General features: G+C 37.9%; 1 protein-coding gene across 1 annotated transcript in view; it reads left to right on the top strand.

Annotated features, from left to right (window-relative positions):
• The first annotated feature begins 1,861 nt into the window (after nt 1–1,861).
• Nucleotides 1,862–25,510, top strand: part of prickle2a (prickle homolog 2a) — an 80,891-nt gene continuing 57,242 nt past the window's right edge. Inside the window, exon 1 of the mRNA XM_067394148.1 lies at nt 1,862–1,990. The gene's annotated coding sequence lies outside the window, so the exon portion shown is untranslated. The remainder of the gene's footprint in view (nt 1,991–25,510) is intronic.

The raw sequence follows: 25,510 nt of genomic DNA on the forward strand, positions 1-25,510 counted from the left end.
AGACCAGAAATGTAAATCATAATTCCGCTTTGATTTGAGTGAGACTTCCGTCTTCAGGAAAAATATGAATATAACAAAATATGTAAATGAACAATACACTAACCCAACTGATAAACTGCTGGCAGATCTTCTCTTCGTCAAGTAGGTCAATTTGATATAATTTTCAGCCAGTAGTTACAAAACTACCACAGATTAGCATTAGTTCGGCTGATGGTTAGTCCCTTATGTTTTCTAAAAATAATAATGAAGGTAAATCAATTAACTGATTCATTGTATTTCAAATCAATAAATCAGATGAGAGATGTATTACTGTCATCATCATTATGAATCCTTTTCGGATATTTGAAAAATGCCAGCAAATTAAGCTACCTTTTGCTAAAATGCTAAAATCTTTTATCTTCAATTTTCAAGCTTATCTCCAAACTCGGTCCTGGAAGGCCACTGTCCTGCGGAGTTTAGCTCCAACCCCAGTTAAACACACCTGAACCAGCTAATCAAGGTCTAATTAGGCATACTAGAAACTTCCAGGCAGGAGTTTTGAGGCTCTGCAGGACCGAGTTTGGACATATATGGAGTTATAATGAGTTTTTGTTTTGTAGTGCCCCCTAATGGTGGATTTTTACAAACCTTGGTGTCATTCCCACAGGATTTTGTGAGACTATTGTCCCAGAAGACAATTTTGTACATGTTAAAGTTAAATTCATCAATCTGGTTCACTTTTACAATTAAGAGCTCCACTTTTTAGTTGTATATAGAGTCTCAATCTACATTACATTCACAATGGTGTTTTAGGAAGCCTAATAATAATTAAAAATAATAATAATAATTTTTATATTATTATTACTATGACAGTAATAGCCATGTATTATTAAAAAAAAAGTAATGAAGTAATAAAAATGAGTATTTCATAAATTCGCTGCATTCATTCACTGTGAGTCGTACTGAGACATGAAAAACACTGGAGCAGATTACGTGAGCAAAGTGTGCACTTCAATTTGAAACATGCAGCACAAAGACTTTTACACATAACCCTGTTAAAATCCCAGAAAATTTGGTTTAGGGTTTCATGGCCCTTTAAGCTTGGCCATTGCATTCAACAGCGCTAGGGAAACTCATAATAGTGGACGTTGCCTGAGCAGTTAATTAACTTATATCTTTGCAATGCTTCTATGAATCATAATTCCTTTAATAACTTTGCTAGCACTGCCCCTAGCTGCTGCCTGCCTATTTTGGTGAAGATTGGACAAAAAGCCTAAGAGGAGCTTGAAAAAGTATGTTAATAAGAACATTCAAAATGGTGGAAAAATAAAGTCGATGATATACATTTGTTGGGCTTGAATCAAGAATTCTGGAAAAAGATTTTTGTTTCTAGCTCTAAAGTTATGATCCAAGACGCAAATTGCCTTATTGCGCCACCTAGTGTCGGACGAGTACCATCCTGTCTTTCTGACGCTCCTAGACTTTTAGAGCAGAAAAATAATGAAGAAGAAAATCAGTAGCCTTCAAACACACAATAAACTCTTTCTTTGCTTGTATCTGTAAAAAAAAATGTCTTTGGCTCTTTCTTCCCTTGTTTCCCTTCCCCTCCTCTCGCGCTCTCCTTTATTTTATTGTGTCCTTTCGAAGCGTGTACGGTCGGTTCTGCCCACTTCCATCGCTGATTCTCATCAGATTCAGACACTCAGCGTGTAATTGGTCGAGTGCTGATGACTCACTCCGACAGGCTGTTAGGAGGAGGCAGTGCACTCTCTCTCAGAGGAAAATGAAAGCATCTTCCTCACTGCAAACACTCTTCATAACGCTGAATCCTACATAATAATCCTAACAACCGAAAAGAAGGTAAAACATTCCCAGAACCCCAGGCTCATTCCCTGTCTGAGACAAGGAAGACTGCTGCCAGCTACCATCCCTTCAGCAATCATTAAACCTGCATCACACTGTACAGACAGGAAAACAGCAACAAGCGAGAAAAAGGGAGAAAGAAATCAAGGTAAGTATAAAACCCTGTGTGACTGATGGCACAGATTCCGAGAGGAGCAGAGAGAAATATTAAAATATAGTGATTATAACATCATACTGTGCATGAAAGGAGATGAAAATATATGAAGAGAGTGCTGAAATAGATCAGGTTTATATAGGTGTTATGTCATGCATATGATTAATTAGTTTGAGTGTGAACTGCAGCTGGTTGTTATAATGGGAAATCAGAGAAGTTTGCAGAATTTATTTATTTCTGCGCTGTTATCAGAGCATATTGCGCAGTTATGTGCTTTTAATGGAGTGTGTGTGTGTGTGTGTGTGTGTGTGGGAGAGAGAAAAGAGAGAGATGCTTCCCCATATGAGTGGACATGCGCTTTGAATGTGCCATCAGCTGTTTGATTCTCTGTATATTTCGGGTTATGCATAAAGGTGTCATGATTGTGTGTGTGTGTGTGTGTGTGTGTGTGTGTGTGTGTGTTGAGATATAAGATTGATATTTTAATGAACACCAATTGCATTACACACATCTTTATTCAAACCATCACAAACTGAGTCAAAATGCTGTATGTGCGTATAAAGCAGTTTCAGTTGACCTGCACTAGAGCGCGCGCGCGTGCGTGTGTGTATGATGTAATGGCATGTGTGCACTTTAAACTACAAAAATATTCATTGCAGGTGTGTGCATATGTTACCTGCTTGTGTTTGTGATGTTACTCAGTTTGTGCAAATGGTGTGTAGTGTGCACATCTTTGCCTTTGAGCGTTGAGATGTGTGTGTGTGCCAGGCAGGGGTTTGTTTGTGTGTGTGTGTGTGTGTGTGTGTGTGTGTGTTCATGCCTGCACAGCTCCGTAATGGAGTGGGTGGAAGTGAGAGATGGTTCAGCTTGTGCAAGAGCAGAATGTGAGTGTGAGTGTGTGTTTGTGTGAGAAGATGCTGTGAAAGCGGCACACAGAGATGAGTGTTAAATGAGCTGATGTGAATTTAGCACGTTCTCCTCCTCCTCATATCCTCAGTGTTTCAAATCGTTTATCTAGAGGGAAAGATCTTTGTGTCTGCTGGTGTCATTACTTCTATCTGCTTCACATATTTCATGGATTACCACAGACAAATTGGACAGACATGTTTCCATCATATGCACGCAGTGATTGGTTGAGGGGTTATGTAACGTTTCAGATTGGTGCCTTTAATGTAACATGTCATGTGTAAACTGTATAATGTCATTTCTAATAAGAAGACGGAATGCGAATTCTATCCATATTCAATAGTTATTCCATTTTCAAAAACAAAAACAAAACACACATTTAGGTAATTTCAAATTGAATTTTACAGAAATGAATAAGTTAACTCGTTTCTGGGGCATTTACAGTAGTGACCCGAGGTAACATGAGTTTCTTTAAATCTTGTAAAGTATATACTGCCTGTGGATAAACACAGACAATCCCTTATTCCCAAATAAACACGTATAACGTCAATAAGGAAGTTTGCATCAAGATAAATTAGGCTAATATTAATAACTGAGAATCCTCACTCTAAAGGACAGGAGGAGGGCGATTGTGTCTCATAATGTGTCCTAACACACACTTGGTGAGGAGAGTAATGAAAGACGCCGTCATTTCCTCTTTATCCTCACTACATGTTACCATGACAACACTGCACTGTCTCGATCACCGTGTTAGTAGTTCTTATGATGAAATGTCTTATGTATTGATTTTAATTGAACTGTTTTGTTGACTTTGCTGGACCCCACAGAATTGGCTAGCACATCTAATAAACACATTTCTTTTTTGTAAGCTTTTGCAGACTACATATTAAAATATTTTTCATGCATGATGGAAATGTGTGTAATATATTCTACAGTTATATGTGCCCTCGAACTCTCCCACCCAAGGGGACATATCATGAAAATGACTTTTTCTGTGTTTAAGTGTTATAATCGTCTCCCTGGTGCATCTTCCAGTAACTTTGTTTTGGTAAGCCTTTCTCTGCAGGCATGTGAAAAAACGAGCTGCTCAGATTTCCCTTCCCTATTGACGTATAATATCACCGCCCCTTAATCTGCACGTTTCCACCCACGGCGCCGCCATTGTTACGGACACAGCATTGTACCAGTAACACTGGTCCTGGAGTGCAGCTGTCCTGCACAGTTCAACTGCAACCCTGATCAAACACACTTGAATGTCTTCAGGATTACCCCTTATTCACACCGCACACATCTGCGGCGTTACGGCTCTGGTGAGGTTTTGGTCCGTCCTCTATGTGGTGTCCACTCACACCAGAAGCATTTCAGAAGCAAAGCAGCCAGAACACGAGATTTGACTGTCCGACGTTGTTTTCCATGATTTTTCGTGTTTTTAATACAGTTTTATTGTGTTTATTTGCCACCTGATGTCACCTTTGGAGTTTGGGCTCCTTGCCGCTGTCGCCTTTATCTTGCTTAGTTGGGGACACTTGACATTTGCAATAAAAAAATAGATAAATAAACCTGCAATGAATTTGTCCGTGAAAAACAGACTTAGTGCCGATCTTTAGCGAAGCAGTGCGACGACCCGCTTCTGAAACGTGCCGCAGCGTGGCTGGTGTAAACACAAGCACTGACTATGTTGTCGCGGTTAACTCCGGTGGCCGTGTCGGAGCCGTAACGCGCCACAGACTCGTGCAGTGTAAATAAAGAGTTACTAAAGCTACGTGAAGGAAGGTGAGTTGGGTTGGAACAAAACTCTGCAGGCAGCAGGACTCAAGAACGGCCATCCCCGAGCTCCTGATATGTCTCTATGTATGCATTATCACTGATCTGTTAACAGCTAAACTCCGAAACTCATGGCATCTGAACCACTAAAGACACGGTGGTGTAATTTTATTTATGAAGGGAATGTGTCCAGATAAATTCATATACCAGTATGTGTAAGTCATTTTACACCAGACTGCTTTGCACACGAGGGTCAGTGAAACAAACAGGATTTACACAGAAGTATATTTCGTGATGTTTGCAGATTGTCTTTCTGAATGTTTTTCGTTGACACGTTGCTATTGTACTGTTAAATGTGGCTCTGTTTCTTACCGTATTCATGGAGACTAGAGTCACGTCATTTTCATTTTTTCGCATCTTCATTTCATTTTCATAAAAGCATCTTTATTCTTATCGAGTCTACAACAGCGTAGCTTTAACCCATAGACCGTAAAAAAAGATGGACGCCGATGGGCGCTGACATGTTACGCAAAAACGTCAGTTTGGAGCCTGGGCATGCGCAGAAGGAATCGTCAGTGGAGTCGGAGGCGGAGTCGCGGTATCAAACTTCCGCCCAGACGACTGCGTCATCATTGATGAATTTTAAATAGGCTATATAAATTATACGTAATTTAGAATTCTACCTATAAAATAATAGGCTATTCTGTTTCTAGAGCAATAATATTTTTGAAACAGCAAATTCAGTAGATAAACTCAATACAATATGACACTAGAAACAACTCTAAAATGTCAGAAACGGTCCTGCCATTTTAAATAAAAGGTTTAAACTAATGTTACAAGAGATCGATTGCTGTAGACAGCGCTCTATAATTAATTAGAGTAGGCTATCATTAGTTTTATCCTGCTAATTATTATTTTATACCCATAAAAATAATTAGTAACTGCCAGATAACGATCACCTGCTTTATTCCATCATGGTTAACATTAGGTGTGTTATCTTGACTAATAACGTTTATTAATTAGCTTATGAAGCCCACATTTAACGTTACCGAGAAAAACTCAGATATCCGGCAGATCCTGTAGGTCAGTTAGTACAGTTTACTGCTGAACAACTCATTTTGTCGTTGTGAAATAACACAGAAACTGAAAATTAATAGTTATTTATTTATCTTCACTCTCCCCTCGAAGCCCCGACAGTCCTCAGACGAGCTGTCAATCACGACTGTCAATCATGACGACACGCCCCGTTTCTATAGCACCAAATTGCTAGCTAAAATCAAACTTATCACAAAAACGAACAATTGAAAATAAATCAGCGTGATAACAACTACCTTAAATGACCAAAACCATCTTTCGGAAAGTTTTATTTGAAGCAGAATTTATTTTTAAGTTTTCACTGAAGTCTCATTCGTCTGCATTGAGCGGGCGGGGTTTATGACCTGTACTGCATCCAGCCTCCAGGGGGCGATCAAAGAGCCCGCAGCTTCACTTTCAGGACGTATGAGGCACACCCGCTTTAACCACGTTAGCCGCGCAGCACGCCATCAAACTCATTCAGAATCGAATGTTAGCAAACATCCGCAAAAAACATCCCACACCCAGGCCCGGATTAAGAACACGTTGGGCCCTGGGGCTATAGCAACACCAAGGGCCCCCTTTCATATGATTGCCAAGCCACAGTGTCTTGTAACACAAGATTTTTTTTTTTTTAATTATTATTTTTATATTTTTTCAAATTTCATTTTATCAAATCATTTTATATAAGCACACTAAACATTCCATGTTATTTAACATATTTTAAAATATATTTAACATATAAAATATTTTACATATTTTAAAATTGTATTGCATATATTGCTGACACAATAATTCTTTCCTCTGATTAGCACAAAATAAACTATTTTGAAGAATGTGGGTAACCAAACAGTTGATGGTCCCCAGTGATTTCCACATTATATTTTTTTTTTTCCTACTATGGAAATGAATGGGGACCAGCAACTGTTTAGTTACCCACATTCTTCAAAATATTTTCTTTTGTGTTCAACAGAAGAAAGAAACTCATTCAGGTTTAAAACAACTTGAAAGTGAGTATGTGATGACAGGATTTTAATTTTTGGGTGAACTATTCCTTTAAAGTAATAGTTCACTTTTAAATAAACTTTTCCTGATAATTTACTCACCCCCATGTCATCCAAGATGTCCATTTCTTTCTTCAGTCGAAAATAAATTAAAGTTTTTGATGAAAACATTCTAGGATTTTTGTCCTTATAGTGGACTTGAATGGGCACCAAATGATTAAAGGTCAAAATTAGTTTCACTGCAGCTTCAAATTGTTCTACATTATCCCAGATGAGAAATAAGGGTCTTATGTAGTGAAACCATCGCTCATTTTCTGAAAAAAATGGAAAATTATATAAGTTTTAACCTTAAATGGTCATCTTGAACTAGCTCCCTTCTTCTTCTTCTTCTCTATTAGAATTCCAGCAGTAGACGCTGCTAAGTGTATTACTGCCCTCCTCAGGTCAAAGTTTTAACTAATTTTTATATGCAATATGCTAGTTCAATAGTATATAACAATTAGTTCAAACTTTGACCTGTGGAGGGCAGTAATACGGAATCCAAATAGAGGAGAAGAAGAAGAGAGCTAGTTCAAGATGAGCATTTAAGGTTAAAACTTATATAATTTTCCATCTTTTTCAGAAAATGAGCGATGGTTTCACTAGATAAGACCCTTATTTCTCATCTGGGATCATCTAGAACAATTTATAGCTGCAGTAAAACTAATTTTGACCTTCAATCGGTGCCCATTCAAGTCCACTATAAGGAGAAAAATCCTGGAATGTTTTCATCAAAAACTTTAATTTCTTTTGACTGAAGAAAGAAAGAAAGACATGGAAATCTTGGATGACATGGGGGTGAGTAAATTATCAGGAAAAGTTTATTTAAAAGTGAACTAATCCTTTAAGGACAAGGGTCCGCATGCTAACTATTAGGATGCTGTCACTTTAAGACCTGCACGCGTCCGATTTTCTCAACTCACTTCAGACATAACCAACTGTGTTTATGTAAACCTTTTGTGTATTTGACAGTATTATAGGGCAATCAGACGCGAAAGCTGAAGTCCAGTAGTCAGGTGCAGTTTGACAGGCTTGTGTGCACGCTTCGGGTGTATGGGGTCAGAAAAAGCGCATCTCAGAACAGCACACGAATGACATGTTTAACTGGCAGGGCTTTAAAGCACATGCAAATAAAGAACTTTTGTGATTGCGAATAAGTGCAGTGTCCCGTGGCCGTGAGTAACTCTACCGCTGTGTTAACATGTGATGTGAATGTGTCGAGGTCGAGTTGTACGGATGGAGGCACCAGAACTGCAACTGATAGAATGTGCTTCAAAGGCAGATAGTGGAGACAAGTCACTCGACATTGGTGTTCGTCAAAAAACAGTAGGAAAGTTAATTCAGGGTTTTTACACGGGTGATGATGATGATGGGAGAAAAACACTGACATTCTGAATTCAAACGGCAATAAAAATCAACCGACTCGTCCCTGTAAATGTTGAAAACACCTTACATTTTCATGAGAAACAATTACCATCCGAATAGGGCTTAGCTCGTAATAAAAATAATAACTTGATGCAGCTGCTATCTCACCTTTTTCAACGTGTAAAGCACGCAGATCGGCGACGGTGTCGGTGGGTGAAGATAATTGTGAGCTGCCGCTGCACGCGGGGTCTTCCACTGGCTCGGATGTTTTATGTGAACCGAAGCAGTTAGTTCGTTTTGGAATTTTTGCTGTAAGAATAGCATCCCTTTTCTACCTTTCAAGCTTATTTTTCCTTTTTTTGCGCACCACTATCACTTTTTTTTTTATCATTTTGAACACCAGCGAGGCTGAACAAGCAATAAAGGCCAAATTTCTAGTCTACATGCGATAGCGTAACGCAAAGAGGCGTTTCCCGATGTCATGGCACGAATTGTAAAGTGATTTTGATTGGACGGTGATTTATCAGTCAGGCACATTTTCCAATCATTTTTTCTTGTTATTTTATTAGACACAAATCAACCACCTTTGACTTGTCAATCTCATTTCCTCCAGCCAATCACGGGCCCCCTCTACCCGCGGGCCCTGGGCTTCAGCCCCACCTAGCCCTTATGTTAATCCGGCCCTGCCCACACCTACATGATCTGATATGCTGCATCACAAACAGTTAGTACTGATCCATTTTGAGAGTTATATTTCCTTTGTGAGCTTCTCCTGTATTGTTTGTGTATTGGAATTGCGAGCTCATTTGCATTTAAAGGTACACATACCAAATCAGTGCATTTTTTTTCTCTCATCCAAAAATGGGCAGATAAAACACGGTACAATAACAAATCCACGCGGTATTTTGAGCTGAAATTTCACAGACACATTCAGGAGACACCAGAGATTTATATCACATCTTGTGAGGTCCCCTTTAAAATGAATTGTCTGGGTATCAGTCCTCATATTTCCTCAGATGAAGGAGGTTGTGGCAGAGTTATGCAGCATCTCGTTCCCTAATTATGTAATGTTCCTTAAAGGTCACTGCAACTTCTTTAAGCTTTGTGTTATTGCAGTCGACTTCTCCTTTTCTTTTCAGTCACAGGAGGATGACAGGCTGCAGTTTATCAGGTTTTATCATTTGGATGTGGAATGGACTCCCGGTTCCCTGGTCTTATCTGTTTGAACAGCAGTCGGTTCATTGTGTCAGTCTGTGCGAAGTGTATGGGCTGATAAACTGGTTGTGACTCAGTAGGATGTTAATGTGTTGTAGTCATAGGCCTAATTTGCGGGTGGGACACGTCCCCACCACTCTTTGTTGCCTCTGTTATCAGTGGCGCAACAGTGTTCTCTTGACGTTAGAGCGCTGCGCTGTCTTCACACGGACGAGCGCTTCAATCTATCGCTTAACGCCAGTGTGGAGACTCTCTGTTCGTTCCGGTGAAATCACAAGACGAAATGCACATAAACGTGTCCCTAGCTGCTTTTAATGTACAATCACTTATAAACATCTTTAATTTTAATGTTCATATAAAATGATTAGTTTTAATGAGAAAATAATGTTAATATTAGCTTTAATGAGAAAAAAACAAAAAAACAAAACAGAACCTCTGGCATGTTTAACAAGAATTTTACCACTAGTCCATCGGGACAATCTAATTCTTTATGTGGATCCATGTATTTATTGACTAATGTAAATACTCTCGAGACTAACAGTATATTGTATTATAGGAGATGTAGGGATGAAACTATTGTATTAAACATGAGGTCTATGTCAATACATTTTGTGCATTTATAATTGTAAAAATATAATTTCAATACACCAACCCACCACCAGTTTTTCAAGACAATCGGTTTTTACGCTGCTCTTTACAAACGTGTGGTTGTAAAGTATATAAACAAGGTTTAAAATAGACGATGGACATCTGGGGCCTGTACCATGTAGCTGGATTAGTTGGCTAACCAGGTAAGTTTGAGATTAGTTTACTCCAATCCTGGGTTTTAGGTACCATGAAAATGACTTGGCTTTTAGCGGTGTTCATCGCCATAGTAACTTACACTCCACGCTAACCTGCTCCGGGGCAGGTTATGTTCTGGTTTAGAGATCTTAAACCAAAATTGGACCAATCAGATGTAAGCTAAGTGACACTGACACATCCAACGCAATAAAGTCACTCCCCCAGTTTCTCTTCCTCCAAATTAAAGGTCACTATAGTAAAACAACAATGAAATTATCTGGCTTTAATGATAATTAGAATTATTTTATAATTTATATATGATTTATAAAATTACTATATGATCTGTATTACTATTAATTCATTACAGAAGCGATTTTAGTTTAACAGTTATTATTAAGAATCTAGCATCTATTAATATATACAGATCATGTGTAATATAAATAAGCTGTAAATAAACTTTAAAAATGACTGTTACCTTACATGTTTGAGTCTTTATCGCTATATATTATGAACTATATAAACTCATTTCACAAGTTTCACTTTCACTGATAAAGCAAGATAATTTCTTTCATGGACAAGTATTTTCTTTAGTGTAAATGCGTTTAAATTCTTCATTTTCTTCAATCTCTTAAGCTCAAAAGAGCCTTGAATCACGCTGGCTCTCTCGCGAGAAGTGAATCATAGTTTCTCTATGTTGCAAGGCATGCGATTGGCTGTTCACCACTGATGTCACGCATTCATGTGCACGCGCTCCACAATCTCAGGATCAAGGCCTGAGTTGACAGAGAAAGTTGATGATCAGCATCATGGTACCAACAAAGCCGGATTGGAGTGGTTTGGTTTTGTCAACTTGAAACTAATCCTATAACCCTGAGTTTGTTCATCTACCATCATGGTACAGGCCCCTGGTCTCTAAGACAACAATAGCTTTAGCTGCATTTGCTGTGGAACTGGCTAACTATAAAAATAATAAAAAATAAACAGTGAGACACTTTCTACTTTCGGAGGATCATGAACAGTTGGTACAGATCCATCCTTGAGTAACAATGTTTTAGTAAAGCCTGCATTGTATTGCCCCTCATTCACAAAGCAGTATGGAGTGAAATGATTTGTGTAGACATAAACACATTTAGGCAGATTTTGGGGCGCATTACCTTCAAAAATAAAACGAATCCACTGCGTGGCTCGGATGTTGGGATGAAGAGTCTTATGTTCAGTCTTGTATTCTAAAACAGAACACCAGGATTACTTACGAGACATTGTTGATGCTACGGCTGCACAATATTGGAAAAGACTGACATTGCAATATTTTGTTTTTCTGCGATATATATTGCGATATGAAAAACATTCCCTAGATGACTTAAATGGCTCTATTTGGAAAGAATTAATAATTATAGGATGATTGGGGTGATTTTGTAGTGAAGTGAATATGCATAGAAAATAATTAAATTACAAGCACAGATAAATATAATAGAACAAAGATTAAATAAATAGTGCTTTATATATTTCAGGTAAGTCTAACAGTATTCAGGTACAGAAATTGAATCAAATGTAAAATAATACTGCATAGTCTCACTGTATAAATTAAACATAATTAATCTGTGTTAAAACTACAAAAGTGTTTTTTCTCTTTGTCTTTTGTTGTTTGATTAAGATTCCTGACACAGAAAGCAGCAGGGGCTACTGTCCCTTTAAGAACGAATGCGCGGCGCGGATCCGAAATACTGTTACACATCCGGTTTTCTTTCTCAGTTGTTTCGTTCACCTAAGCCATATTCAGTTGTGTTTACCAGGATAGGTGATCTTTTACGTGCATTTAGATGTTTTTTTTTGCATGTGTCCATTCAGGCACAAAATAGCATGTGGCGTTCACGTGCGTCTGCGCAGCTGTTTGTGTGTGTGTGTGTGTGTGTGTGTGTGTGTGTGCACTTAAAACAGCCACACTTGGGCACATTCAGAATTGAGTTCTGTTTTGTGTCTTCCTGCGCTCAAATGGTTTAAAATCTCTTGAATTTTTTGAACTCTTCAAATGATAAACTTTCATTGTATGATCGTGCTATTAATCAGAGAATCGCGTGCGTTTTGAACCGTGCTGGATTAACGATCCCTAAACTAGACATTGTACATCCTGCGATGTGACTATCGCGGATGCACACATCATGATTTCGATGCTAAAACGATATATCGTGCAGCCCTAGGGTGGTTGTGTTCACACACTGCCAACACACATTTATGTCCAAACCGTGTAAAAGTGGATTTTGCATAATATGTGCCCTTAAACTAAACCGGGAGCAAAATCCATACAAGATGAGATCACCAATAAGGCCTACAAAACACCAATCTGCTTGAGTGATGTTAAAGCCATCAGCAAAACTACCCTGAGAGTCAGAATTCTCTTGACTAGAACTGTTCACACAGAGTCCCTGTCAAACCTTCTGAGACTACAGATAAGCCCCAAGAAGGAACACAAGCGGGACGTGAAGGTTTCGACCGCCTCATCCCATGCATCAAATGGGAGACAAGCAAATGTCTCTCTAACAAAACACCCTCCGTTGGTTTGGGGTGCCAGCCCTCTATTTCCTGACCTGTCCGTCGGGAAATTCCAAAATGTGTGTTTTTTCACACAGTTCAGTTCATGGAGCTCTCTGTTAACAATCAGGTGTGTTAGATAAGAGAGAATACAAGATGTTCAGAGTGGTGTGAACAGCCCGGAACAGGACAGCATCCAAACGGAAGTTGGAATTCATCATGGCGGCGCTCATCGTTTCTCAGGAAAAAGGTGAATAGGAACTCACCCATTCACATCCTCTGATGTGCCCATGACCTCCACCCTCAAATTTGTCTTTTTCAGGAAACAATTTATCTAGCCCGTGTTTTTGTTAGTTTTGAGTGATCTATAAGTGTGTTTCAGAGACCATCATTAGGTGGATATTTTATCTCTTCCGGGTGGAACTCAGTGTTGTTGAGGAAGTGTGTGCTGTTGTGTCCTCATTTTATTACGAGCTGCATACAGATGGTGAAAAATGTGGAGGTAGAACAAGTTTCTCGTGTGAATTTATTTCAGAAAATGTTTTTCGCTGAGGCTACTAGCCCAAAAATCTTGTAATTTGTGTTCCTTGATCTTTTGTGGAACGTAGGTTGCTAAGACAACTAGATGACAGTTGACAAGAAATATGGGGTTAGAATTGTTCCTTCATTCCAAATACATAGATTATGATCCACAAATAAATGTCAGGAGTTTCACAAAAATTAAACATATTCACAAATAAATAGAATGAGATTTGCTAATAAAAACATTCACAAATATGTTTTTATGTCACAAATAAATTAATGTCAATCATAAAATAAATGTCATTGCTTATTCATCTGCATTGGCTCAAATAGGAAGTACAGGGCCCATAAAAGTTGGTAGAGTAAATGATGTTTAAAAATGTAGATTTCGTTCGACCATTCAAGCCAAGCCACAGTATTATATTTTATGTGCTTTGGAAATGCCAGAGAAACGGCGCTTTGCATCTCTGTTATGGGAATAATGCTATACTAGATACAGATGCGTTATGGGAGCGTCAACATTAATTAAATGTATTACAATTGATCACACAAAAAATATTTCATATGAATTAGACTTAATAGTTTTTGATTGTAAAAGTTACTTACACCTCTGAGGTGGTCACTGAAAACTTTTTTACGTAAGGGTTAGGGTTCATATTTCAAGACGAAATTTCGGTGCATCCCTAATCTCTCAGCAATACTTTGATTTATCTAAACAAAACATGATATGATTTGTTGGCATAATTATCTGAGGGTACATGACAAATTTTGAGAAAATTCTCAAAAAATCCGAAAAAAAAAAACGGATTCTTTGGTTCCAAATCTGCCGATACTGTATTTGATGAATTGCCTGCCCTCCATTTTAAATTGTCATTTCTTAAATGCTTGGACGTATGAGCAAAAACATTTATAGAGATCATTGTTAACATTTCCTGAAGGTGCATGAAAACCTTAAAGTCAGCACCCCCTAGTGTTCAAAACGTAATGCCTAAAAAAAAAAAAAAAAAAAAGCTTATAACATTGTCTGAAATGCAATATCTTTATGTTGAATGTCTCTTTTGTCATTTTCCAGCATTCTGCTTGCTGTACTTGTGCTTGCAGTGCCTTCAGTGCTTTGCCCTGAATTGCTGTTTGCAATATTATTATTATTATTATTATTATTATTATTAATCCTCTACCATGGGAGTCTATAGCAGCCCATAGATCTGCTTGTAGGAAAATGATGAAATTTGGCACACTTATTGGGGTGGGCATGAATAGGTCCCCAACCATCAGTTCAAAAATGTTTTAAAACTTTTGTCCTAGAAATGAAATGAGTCAATCTGATTTATCTTCTCATGCTGATCCCATTCACTCATTCCAGGAATCACCATTTTGACCGTTTTTCATTATTTGCTGCTACTTCAAATGTTGTCCATTTCTCACCAACATTGGCCCCAATGTTCATTAGACAAAGTTGCACAGAGCAGAGTTAATGATGTTGATCAAAATTTAGATTAAAAGTATCTTTACAATCCTTCAAACTATCGAAACCAAACATTTTTTTTGCTACTCCTCATAGAAATCCTGTTCAATTATGTCCAAAATGTCTCCGATGATCTTTGAACTGAAGCGCACAGGAATTACCAAACAAATTTTCAATATTCTCTGTTACAAAGAAACACCTTTGTGTATTTCTTCGGTCAGTATTTGTTGTTGTATGCAATGTTAGGCTAACCAATAGTAAAATGTGAGCTCCTATGTTAGCTTAGTATGCTAACTGGTTAGCATGGTATCTAATGCTTTAGTGCAGACCCGGGCATCTACTATCCTTGACCGGCCCGTGTGGCTGCCTGATGGCCCGGGGCCAGCGTGAACGACGCACGGGACGGGACAGTTGACAGAACTGCCACTTGCCCGATAGGGCCAGTCCTGCATCAAAGGGATGTGATGTATATCTACATCGATAATATCGCAATTGTTGTTTTAACAATCTGGAAAAAATGCCCCATTGTTTACTACATTGTTTATATATATATATATATATATATATATATATATATATATATATATATATATATATATATATATATATATATTACAGTATATATAAAATATACTTTAATATAGGTAAACGAATAGTACCGTTTTTCTCCAAGTATCAGTATTACTACAAATGTCAAATACAATTATAAACAAGAAGTTAATACTTAGAGGCTTACGTTTTACCCCGTAATGTTTTTGGTATATTTCTCCAACGAAAGTAGTTCCAAACAAACACCACCGCAGTTTCGAGTCTCTGAGCAACACGCGGCGGTGAATGAATCAGCTGTTTGAACGAGTTGAATGAATCGGTTGAATGTCAATGACTCCCACATTAAGGCAGGCAAATGTTTAGTTTCTGAATGAATCGGGTGTTTGGATGATTCTCAATGATTAACTCATTAACAGTGACTTGCTGCCACCTTCTGCCGTTTTTTTTTTTTTTTTAGTTAAAGTGATGCTGGTCCTTTTTTTTTATAATAGATATAAAAGTTATATTAAATCTAAAAGTTGTGATGCTGTTTTTTGAAACACTGGATAAAAATGCACATTTTTAAAATTGATTTTCATTAAACTGATTAAATAGTGATTGTGTGCTCCACATTTTCAATGTATCATTGTTTCATTTACTGTTTTTATGAAGGGAAATGAGTTGAGTGTACTGGTGCTGCCCTCCACAACCACCCCATTTTCTCATGTGGCCCCTTGGGAAAATTAATTGCCCACCCCTGCTTTAGTGTGTACAATCTCACTTTGGAAGATCTCCTTGACATCAGGACAAACATGTGTCCTCTGCAGGGCACTGTGTTAAGTGACTGGGTTCTAGTCTAAAGGTTGGGTGTTCGAATCTTACATGCAACATCTGTATCATTTCTATTATTCTCATGTACGTTTTATTTTGTCTCTCATTTGTGTTCTGTCAGCTCACTATTTTGCTTAAAACTATTAAAAACTAGCAAAGATGATAATTAGCATACAGTTTGAATTGGCGGTATGGTTCAGTTGTGGGCAGCAGAACGCTAGAATGCGGGGCCTGTGGTGTTAAAGTCTAATTAAATTATATTGAACACAAACTGTGCTACAACTGGTGTGAGAAACTTTTTGTGTTAGAAAGGCTGTATGAGAGGGAGTGTCAAATGACTTGTCAGAAATGATATCATCCGCTGAATCAAACCGCATCAGATCGTGTTCTTTTTCTGAAGTAAATTCTTCCAAGCTTTTTGCTCTTCTTTCAAAACCTATCAAATATACCTCCCAATCAAGCCAGAAGGGTATGCTACAGCGGTATAAACGTAGCCACCGCTGCTCATTGGACACATGAGAGTAAACATCAGATGAAACAACAAGGCACTCGTGTGGTTAAGCATAAAAGACTTTAATTAACTGGGCTAAGTCATTAAAACATAAAGGGATAGTTTCCAGGACAGGGTTTAAATTAAGCCAGGAGTAGGCCTTAATCTAGAATATTTAATTGTGTCTTACAAAATGGCTTTCTGAAACACAGATTAGGTTCACATTACTAACAGCTGAACTATGAATTAAATTAACAAAAATTAGCAAGATTGCCTATAGAAACATGGAATGATGCTTAAATGCTTAAAATTGCATGGAGCTGAGTAAAAAATCAGAGGAAAACAATGGCAGCAGAAAAAATCTTTTAAAGCAAGCAAATTAAACTGCACACGTCAGGAAAAGGAATAAACATATATATTAGTCATTGTCAGAATTATTAGCACTGTTGGTAAATATAAAGAAGGCTGTGAAAATAAATCTGTATTGTTTTATTGTTTATCCTTTTGATTTTTCATTAAAAAAAATCACATAATGAAATAAATGTTTTCTCTAAAACACATTGGCCATTAATCGTACCTCTAGAAATTATTAGGAGTAAAATCTCTGAAGTATATTCCCAAGTTTTAGCAGACCAGGAAGAAATTGTCCAGCCATGACTTCCTGTTTCACAGGACTATTAATATGAGGGAACCAAAAGGTCATGTTCCTTAATCATCCATCACAGTGAGTAAAACCAACGAATATAGTTCTGATGAGCTTCCCAACTTAGAAAGTCAGAAAATAGCACAAAATAGAAAGTAAAAAGAATACGAAAAAAAATCCATTTCCACCATCAGGGCAATAATAATAGTGTCAAAAGAGTCTCCAAGGATCACAGCTGTAGAACTGCAGATGCTCTCATCCGAAAACACTACTACATCTTGGGTTCAGTGGTCAGATAAAACTAAAAACACCGGTGCACAGTGCACACACATAGGGATAAAAGTACCCCATGTGTACAATTAAATATACTGCCGGATATTTAATATTGTGGGCTTTTTTGGGACATTTTGTTCAGATACATGGCATCATGGAATCAAACTTTTGTTTGGATCTTCCATCAGGACAATAATCCAAAACAATCATCAAAAACAACAAAATGTGGCCATCATCCCCTGACCTGAACCCTATAGACAACTGAGGAGCAGAGTGTATCAACATGGAGCTGGAATCTGAAGGATCTGGAGAGATTCTGTATGGAGGAATGGTCTCTGTTCTCCAAACTCATCAGGCATTACAGGAGAAGACTCAGAGCTGCTGTCTCGGCTAAAGGAGGTTGCAAAAAGTTTTGAATAAAAGAATGCCATCAATTGTGGCCAATGCATATTAGAGAGAGAAAAAAAAAAAACATTTCATAATGACCCCCCCCCCACAGTTTCAGGTTTTTTTTTTTTTACTTCAATGAAAGGTTAGGTTTTTGTGATTTTTTTTTTTTTTTTTTTTTTTTTTCATATTTGCTAAGGGTGCCAATAATTCTGACCACAACTGTATGTATCCATGTGTCTTCTCTGAAACACAACAAGTTAAACCTGCCTCCTGGTAGTAGCTCTAGTCTTCCTCCAGGAAATCAGCTTATGAAACTCTGGACTAGACTAAGTCTAGAACTATTTAAAACCATGACAGGAAAAGCATCTGGTTTAAAGTGCCATTTTAATCTAGGACTAGTCTTAATCTCTGTCTGTGAAACCACCCCTAAAAGTGTTGATCAACACATTTCGGCTTAACACAGCCTTCTTCAGGAGGCACCCTATGAAATATATTATGAAATATATACATTATATGTGAAATGAAATATAGATAACTCTGCAGCTTGATGCTTTGAGTTGACGTTCGTGTGGCTGACACAGACGATTACCGTATATCTGGCTGTGACCACATTCATGAGCTGAAAGACTGTACCTCTCGTTGATTTCATATAGATTACACAATATTATTTGTATTTGAATTGGTTGTTTTGAAAGTACACATTTCTGTAGACAGGGGTGCACATCACCTTCTTAGTCTGGTTCTCAAGGGTGCACCTGGAGATGTTACCTGGTACTCACACTTTACACAACACACTTATCCTAAAAGCTGTCCTCATGATTTTCTCATCATCTTCTTTTCTCTCGAACATGGTAGATGATGGTAAAGATTCATTATTTATTTTTATTTTTTTTACTAACATTAATGACACAGATGTTAGCAAGAATATTAGGCTGCTGTCACTTTAAGAAGAAAAGCACGGACTGGATAGCTGACACACACCCGGTTTCTTTCTCAACTGTTCACCTATGAAGTAATCGAAAGAATACTAGCCGAGACAGGTATTTTGACATAATTGTGTGTGTATGTGTCCGTTCAAGCGCAAGTAAACGCAAAAGAGGAATTAATTCGGTGTTCGAGTGCTATCTCTCTCTCTCTCTGCGTTGTGCGTTTCGGGGGTGTGAGGTTGTGCGCACAGATAACAGCTCGCGAGTCCTGATTTTCGCCTTCTCTTGTCTGACCTGGATTTACTTGCCCCTTTGAAATCATGATCTGTTTCCTTTGGATGTTCCTCTCCATGGAATAATGATAAAAAATTGCAAAAAAATGACTAAAATTGCAGCTGCTTATTTTGCACAGATTGTTGATAACACTCAGAATAACCCGAGACAATTGTTTCATTCAATCAACAAACTACTCAAATGTAAGAGTTCTTTGACTGGTTCTGCCTCAACTCACCTCTGTAATAAGTTTCTTGATTTCTTTAGCTCTAAGATTGATCGAACTCGTAAATGCATTTAAAATTGCTGCTGTGACCCCGTACCCCAAAAAAAATAACATTAACTTTGAAAATCTTAATAATTTCCATCCCATATCCAATCTTCCATATCTCGGCAAAATTTTAGAGCGAATTGTTCAATTGAATTCTCATCTTAACGCAAACAATCTTTTTGAGGCCCTTCAATCGGGATTTCGTAAACTCCACAGCACTGAAACAGCTTTAGTTAAAGTCACTAATGATTTGTTAATAGCTTCTGGTTCTGGCTGTCTTTCTGTCTTGATTCTTCTCGATCTCAGTGCCGCATTCGACACTGTTGATCATTCAGTTTTACTGTCTTTGGTGTTTGTGGGACTGCACTACGCTGGTTTGAGTCTTATCTCTCAGATCAAAAGCAGTTCATTACTATGGGTGGTTGCAGGTCTGATATTGGTGTTGTGAAATCTGGTGTTCCTCAAGGATCAGTTTTGGGCCCTTTACTTTTTAGCATTTACATTTATCCATTGGGTCAACTTTTAAGAACACTTGTTCTCAACTTTCACTTTTATGCAGATGACACTCAGGTTTATGTACATTCAAAACCTGATGTTAATGTGGCTGTGTCTTTTCTCTCTCAATGTATTTCTGAGATAAAAAAAATGGATGTCTGGAAATGTCTTGTGTCTGAACAGTGACAAGATGGAGGTAATGCTCATTGGTTCACCCTACCAGATACGTAAGGCTGGGTCTTCTACACTGGTATTTCAAACAAAATAAAAAAATTTAGGGGTGATATTTTATGCACATTTAAAAATTGTTCCCCATGTTCAGAACACTGTAAAGTCATCATTCTTTCATCAAGAAATCATTGCGTCCTGTGCTGTCACTCCCGGTGGCTGAAAAGCTGATCAGTATCTTTGTGTTTTCTCGCATTGATTATTGTAATGCTTTTGCTGGTCGGGGTCTCAAATGCTGCCCTAAATAAATTACAGCTGGTTCAAAATTCAGCCGCCCGAATCCTGTCTGGAACCAGGACAAGGGATCACATCACTCCAGTCTTGGAGTCTTTACATTGGCTCCCTGTCAGATTTCGGGTGGATTTTAAAGTTCTCATGCTTGTTTATAAAGCTTTGAATGGTTTGGCTCCTCACTATCTCTCTGAGCTTTTAGCCCCTACACACCGGTGCGTGATCTCCGCTCTTCGGAAGCTGGCCTTCTTCATACCCGTTTAAAATCTATGGCTGATGGGGCATTTTCTTCAGTCGCTCCAAGACTTTGGAATTCCTTGTATGCTCGGATTAGGCAAGCAGAATCCCTTAGTGTTTTTAAATCTTCCCTTAAAGATTATTTCTTTAGGGTAGCTATTACTTTATATTGAAATTGAAATTTTCCTCACACATCCCAGAGCCTTGGTTAAAATTTACATTTTCTCACGATTAACAAATAGTTGGAAACATTTGGGATATTGTACAATATCTTTTTAAGTATTTGGCATTGTGATGAACACCATAGCGAATAAAAAAAATCTGAAACATTTAAATACTGTTTAGAAACAGAAAAAAGTGCAGCTGCTTTGTTTATGAGGTTTCCGGGGTAACCGCTGCATTTCTGCTGTTCCCTCAGACTGAACCTGATATCCTCTGGGTCGGTTCGCTCTTTCAGCAGCACTGTGCAAGGATACCAAAACTATAGTATTTCCACTCGACAATGAATGTATGACTCCACTATTTAATGTATTTTAATCATGACCACAATTCTCTCAATTAATTTAGCATAATTTGATATTTCCATTATCTTGCACTGGTAACAATCCTCTAAGAGCTTTAATGCTCAGTGTTTCCAGATGTCAAGACTTTAAATTCTGCAATCAGAGCTATTCTCATACATGAATATTTTATTTAATCTACCCAACCTGGTAACCATGCACATTCACCCTCTTTCCATTGTGAAAAAAGCACAGATTATCTAAAAACACTGACTAACATGTATGGTGGAGTTTAGCCATCTCTACTGGGAAACTCTGCTCAAATGAATGTGTAATACAACCTTATGGGACTGCTAGTGCTACTAAATCCACAAGCATACTCTATTCCAGAGTAGAAAAAAAGTTTTTGTTGTAGTTTTAACTGGAAAAACTTTATTTCACTGGGAATTTCACTGGTTTATATTTTGATAGAAGCTTCTTGCTTGACCAGTTTTCATAATTCAAAGAGTTTTAATTTATATGAGTCATTACGTTATAATTTATAATTTATATAAGTCATTACGTTACCTTTTATTTGTTTTATTTCTATAGCGCTTTTTATACAATACAGATTGTTCCAAAGCAGCTTTACAGTGATTATAATGATGGAAATAACGATCAATGATGCAAACAGAGTACATTTCTGCTGTGACAATAGTGAACAGTCATTATTCAGCTGAAGTCAGTTCAGTGTTGATTTAGTTCATCAATTAAACAGTGATGTTATCGTCCAGCTGAGTTCAGTTCTCATCCCGTAGTGTCAAATCAATAATATTGTTGAATATTAAGTGTCCCCGACAAACAAGCCAGAGGTGACAGGACGAGGAACCTAAACTACATCGGGTGAGAGAATGGAGAAAAAATCCATGAGAGAAAGCATGCTCAGTCGAGGGGCCAGTTCTCCTCTGGTCAAACAACAAACACTGTGCGATTATCATTCAGGCTGCATCACAAATGCATATTGTGCAGATTATGGATTGATATCATTCAATTCACAATAAATTAGAAATCATTTATTCCAATAATAAATTAGGAAACTACACTAAGGTCAAATAAAACATGCAAATGAGATGACATTCTCTTAATTTTTGCTTATGTAAAAAAAGTGCAATAATTGTTACAAAATGTAAAAAATGTCTCAGTTGGAACAATAATGATAATTATTGTGATTATAATTTTGATCAAAATAATCATGAATATCAATTTAACCTTTAGTGTGCAGCATAGCTTGAATGTCTATATTTTTTATTTATTTATATATTTTTGCCAGGGCGCATGAAAGAACGTAAAGGCATACTTCAATGTCATCCAACCTGGAACAACCTTTCAGACCAACACGATAGGGCACAGAATTGGCAGGCAGTTTGACATCACACCTTGCATGAAGAGACTGGTAATAAATGGATGCTTGGTGCAATTCATTTTCTGCTTTTTTTCCAAGTCCTGCTGTTTTACAATACCCCAGTCTGTTTCTAATGAATTCTATTGAAATGTCAGTTAACTAAGGTTTTTATGATTGATAAATGATAAAGAAGACAAGACAAAATAATGCACATCATCATGGTACTTACATTTTTTACCACAGGGCTGTTGAAAGCTTGATTCTAATTGGTTGACAGACATTCTAATGTATGCAATAATCTTATGTAGTTCCATATCAAATTGAGATCTTCCCCTCCAACGAGGAATCTGTCCTACTCGTCCTGCTACCCTTTGGACAGAAGATCGACTCCAACACCGTCACCAAACCCCGTTGTCATCTCTGGGTTGTCTGCCTTCGACACTCCAAGGTGGTAAGACCTCCTCCACCTTCCTCATTAAACCTCATCCTCCTCTCCGGCTGTTCCATACATCAAGAAATGGACAGTCAAAGACTATACCCATATCTGGTCAATTCAGACATTCAGTTCTTCTGCAGGCTAAATAAAAAAAAAACAGTTATATGATCTGTACATCTCTCCAGCCAAGCAAACATTCTCCCAAAGCCACTCAAACCCTAAAATCATCCAATCAGGCATGCAGCCCACCGAGCCCCAAACCTGTATCCAGGTGAAACATTGTCCACGGCCTGTTTCTGCCCAGCGAGTCTAACCGCCAGATAGACGGCAGAGATATTTCAGTCACTCTAAGGAATCCAACATCTTGCTCCTTGCACTTGCAATCCATAGCAGAATTTAGAATTGCTTTTGAGTGTTATACTGAAATATGTTCAGCATTTCCCTATCAACGCGAGAGCTAAATTATTACTTTTCGTTAATCATGAATCTCACACTGTCCTATGTTGGCAGTCACTTCTCTACAAACCGATTTCTGCCAAATGCGCTGTTGCGTATCCCAGTGGAATCAGTGCCCTTACTGGGGTGCTCTGGACACCGATCCGCACTGATTTTCCTCGGCTGCTGCAACATCTGTGCAGTGTGCAGATGAGTCAAGCAAGCAACAACATACTGTCCGCAGATCAATCCAGAAATCCAGATTCCAGCCAGACACAATCCACAAGCTACGTTCTGCAACCTGCCATTATTTTTAATCCCTCAACTAACTACAATTCCAGCGGCTTAGTAGTTTATAGTAGTTCATTTCTCTTTATGCATGCAGGATAATTTCAATGATGTAAAGTCGACAAGGAAGTGCTGTCTCTTTCTCCATGTCTGTAATTACTCCATATGTCCTAGTTTGAAAGATGACAAAAATAAAGATCTTAAAAAATATCTTTCCACTCCTGTCATTATTTCTCATCTTGCTGTGAAATTATCACAGTTATTTAACCCTTAAGCATCCTTAAGCATTATTTGCAATAACCTACAAACCGCACTTTCTGAACCTGAAATAGTAGACAGTCTCTTATGAAAAGAAGTGGAATCAGGCTTTATGATTTGCCCTTTTTGATTCTCCCCTTTCAAAATGTATTGCATCAGCCCCATTCTTCTCCTTCTTTAGAAACTCATGTGCTTCGGACCATTAACATGTTATAATATTCTTCTTCTGCCAAGCTTCTGGAGACTGGAAGTCATCTTGTCAGCAAGTATTTTGGTACATTCACAGGCATTCTTGGTGCCATCTCTTCAAAATCTTTTGTTGCCCCATGTATGTCATAACACTTTCACCTCTGTGCTTCACTGTTGGGACTATGCATTCATTGTAGTAGTCCTGACCAGGTTCATGCCAGATATGCTGGACCCCACCTGAGTCTGGAACACTTGTCCATCTTTTTTGAGAGCTAGTTTAGGAGCATACTGTCTGTGGCATTGTTTTAGGAGGATGGCCACTGTGGCTCATTCTATACCTCCTGATTACTGCTGCAATTGTGGGTCGACTGATTTTTAGTTGATTACCTTTTTTCTTTTTCTTTTTTTTTTAATATCACAGTCTGATTTTTCAGTTCCTCTGGCAGTTCTTTTACATGTGGAGCCAATCAGTCATGAAGACCCATAGGTCTATAACTGAGAAAGTTATGAAAGTTTACTTTGTGTCAGTAATCATATGTTTATTCAGTTTTGTTGGACTGAGTTTCTACTTTGGGACCTGTAGTTTCAGTGTAGTTATCCATATTGTTAGGGGATCTGAGTTTGAGTTTCGTTTTTCTTAGTTGGTATGTTCCATTTTTTTCTGCGTTTAGTGCCTGTATCCTTTGTTCCCCTTTTCTTGCCACTAGTTTGTTTTTATGGTTTCTAATTGATTGTTTAAATATGCCCACCTGGTTTTCTTTTGTTTCTAGTATTTATACAGCCTGTGTTTCAGTTGCTCTGGGTCTGATCTTGTTGTTATTAAGGCTGTTCTGTGCACATTTTTGGATATTTCTGAGAGAGTATTTTTTGTTATTAAATCTGTACTGCTGCAGCCTTTTTTCATCCCTGCATCAACCCTTTTCTGACAGAAGATCAGATTATGAAATGGATTTACCAGCAGTTCAGATCCTCCTCCTCTCACACGGGGATCTGTCCCTCGAGGAGCACACACAGAGGTTTTTGGATCTGCATACCTGCCCAGAGATGGCCCTTGAGGGACATTCAAGGAGTTTGTCGCCTGGGTCCTTTTTCATTGCGGATCCCCCTTTACTATCAGTCAGAGAGCCAAGGCCATTACTGAGTGCTCTGAGTTCATTACTGAATTCTCTATTTTGAACACTCTGTCTGCCCTGTATTGGCCAAGGAGGCTCTTTTTAAATAAATAATATTTTTGACTTTGATTATTTAATAATATATTTGATTATGTTATTAACTCTATACTGCTGCACTTAAATCTAGCCTTTTTTCATCCCGGTGTCAACCATTTGCTGACACATACACATAGAACTAATCTTTTTAAATGTATTTGTTTTTATTGTTCATGAGAGGAAATATTATACCTGTCATATTAAAAATAATGCAGTTTTTGAGGTGTGATACAATGTTGAAACAATTGATATTTTTGTATTCTGTTGTACGATATACTGTAAATAAAAAAAGACTGTAACACAATATTTACTGTATTACTGTCACATCATGGAGTGC

Source organism: Chanodichthys erythropterus, chromosome 9, assembly GCF_024489055.1.
Source record: "Chanodichthys erythropterus isolate Z2021 chromosome 9, ASM2448905v1, whole genome shotgun sequence".
Classification (NCBI taxonomy): Eukaryota; Metazoa; Chordata; class Actinopteri; order Cypriniformes; family Xenocyprididae; genus Chanodichthys; species Chanodichthys erythropterus.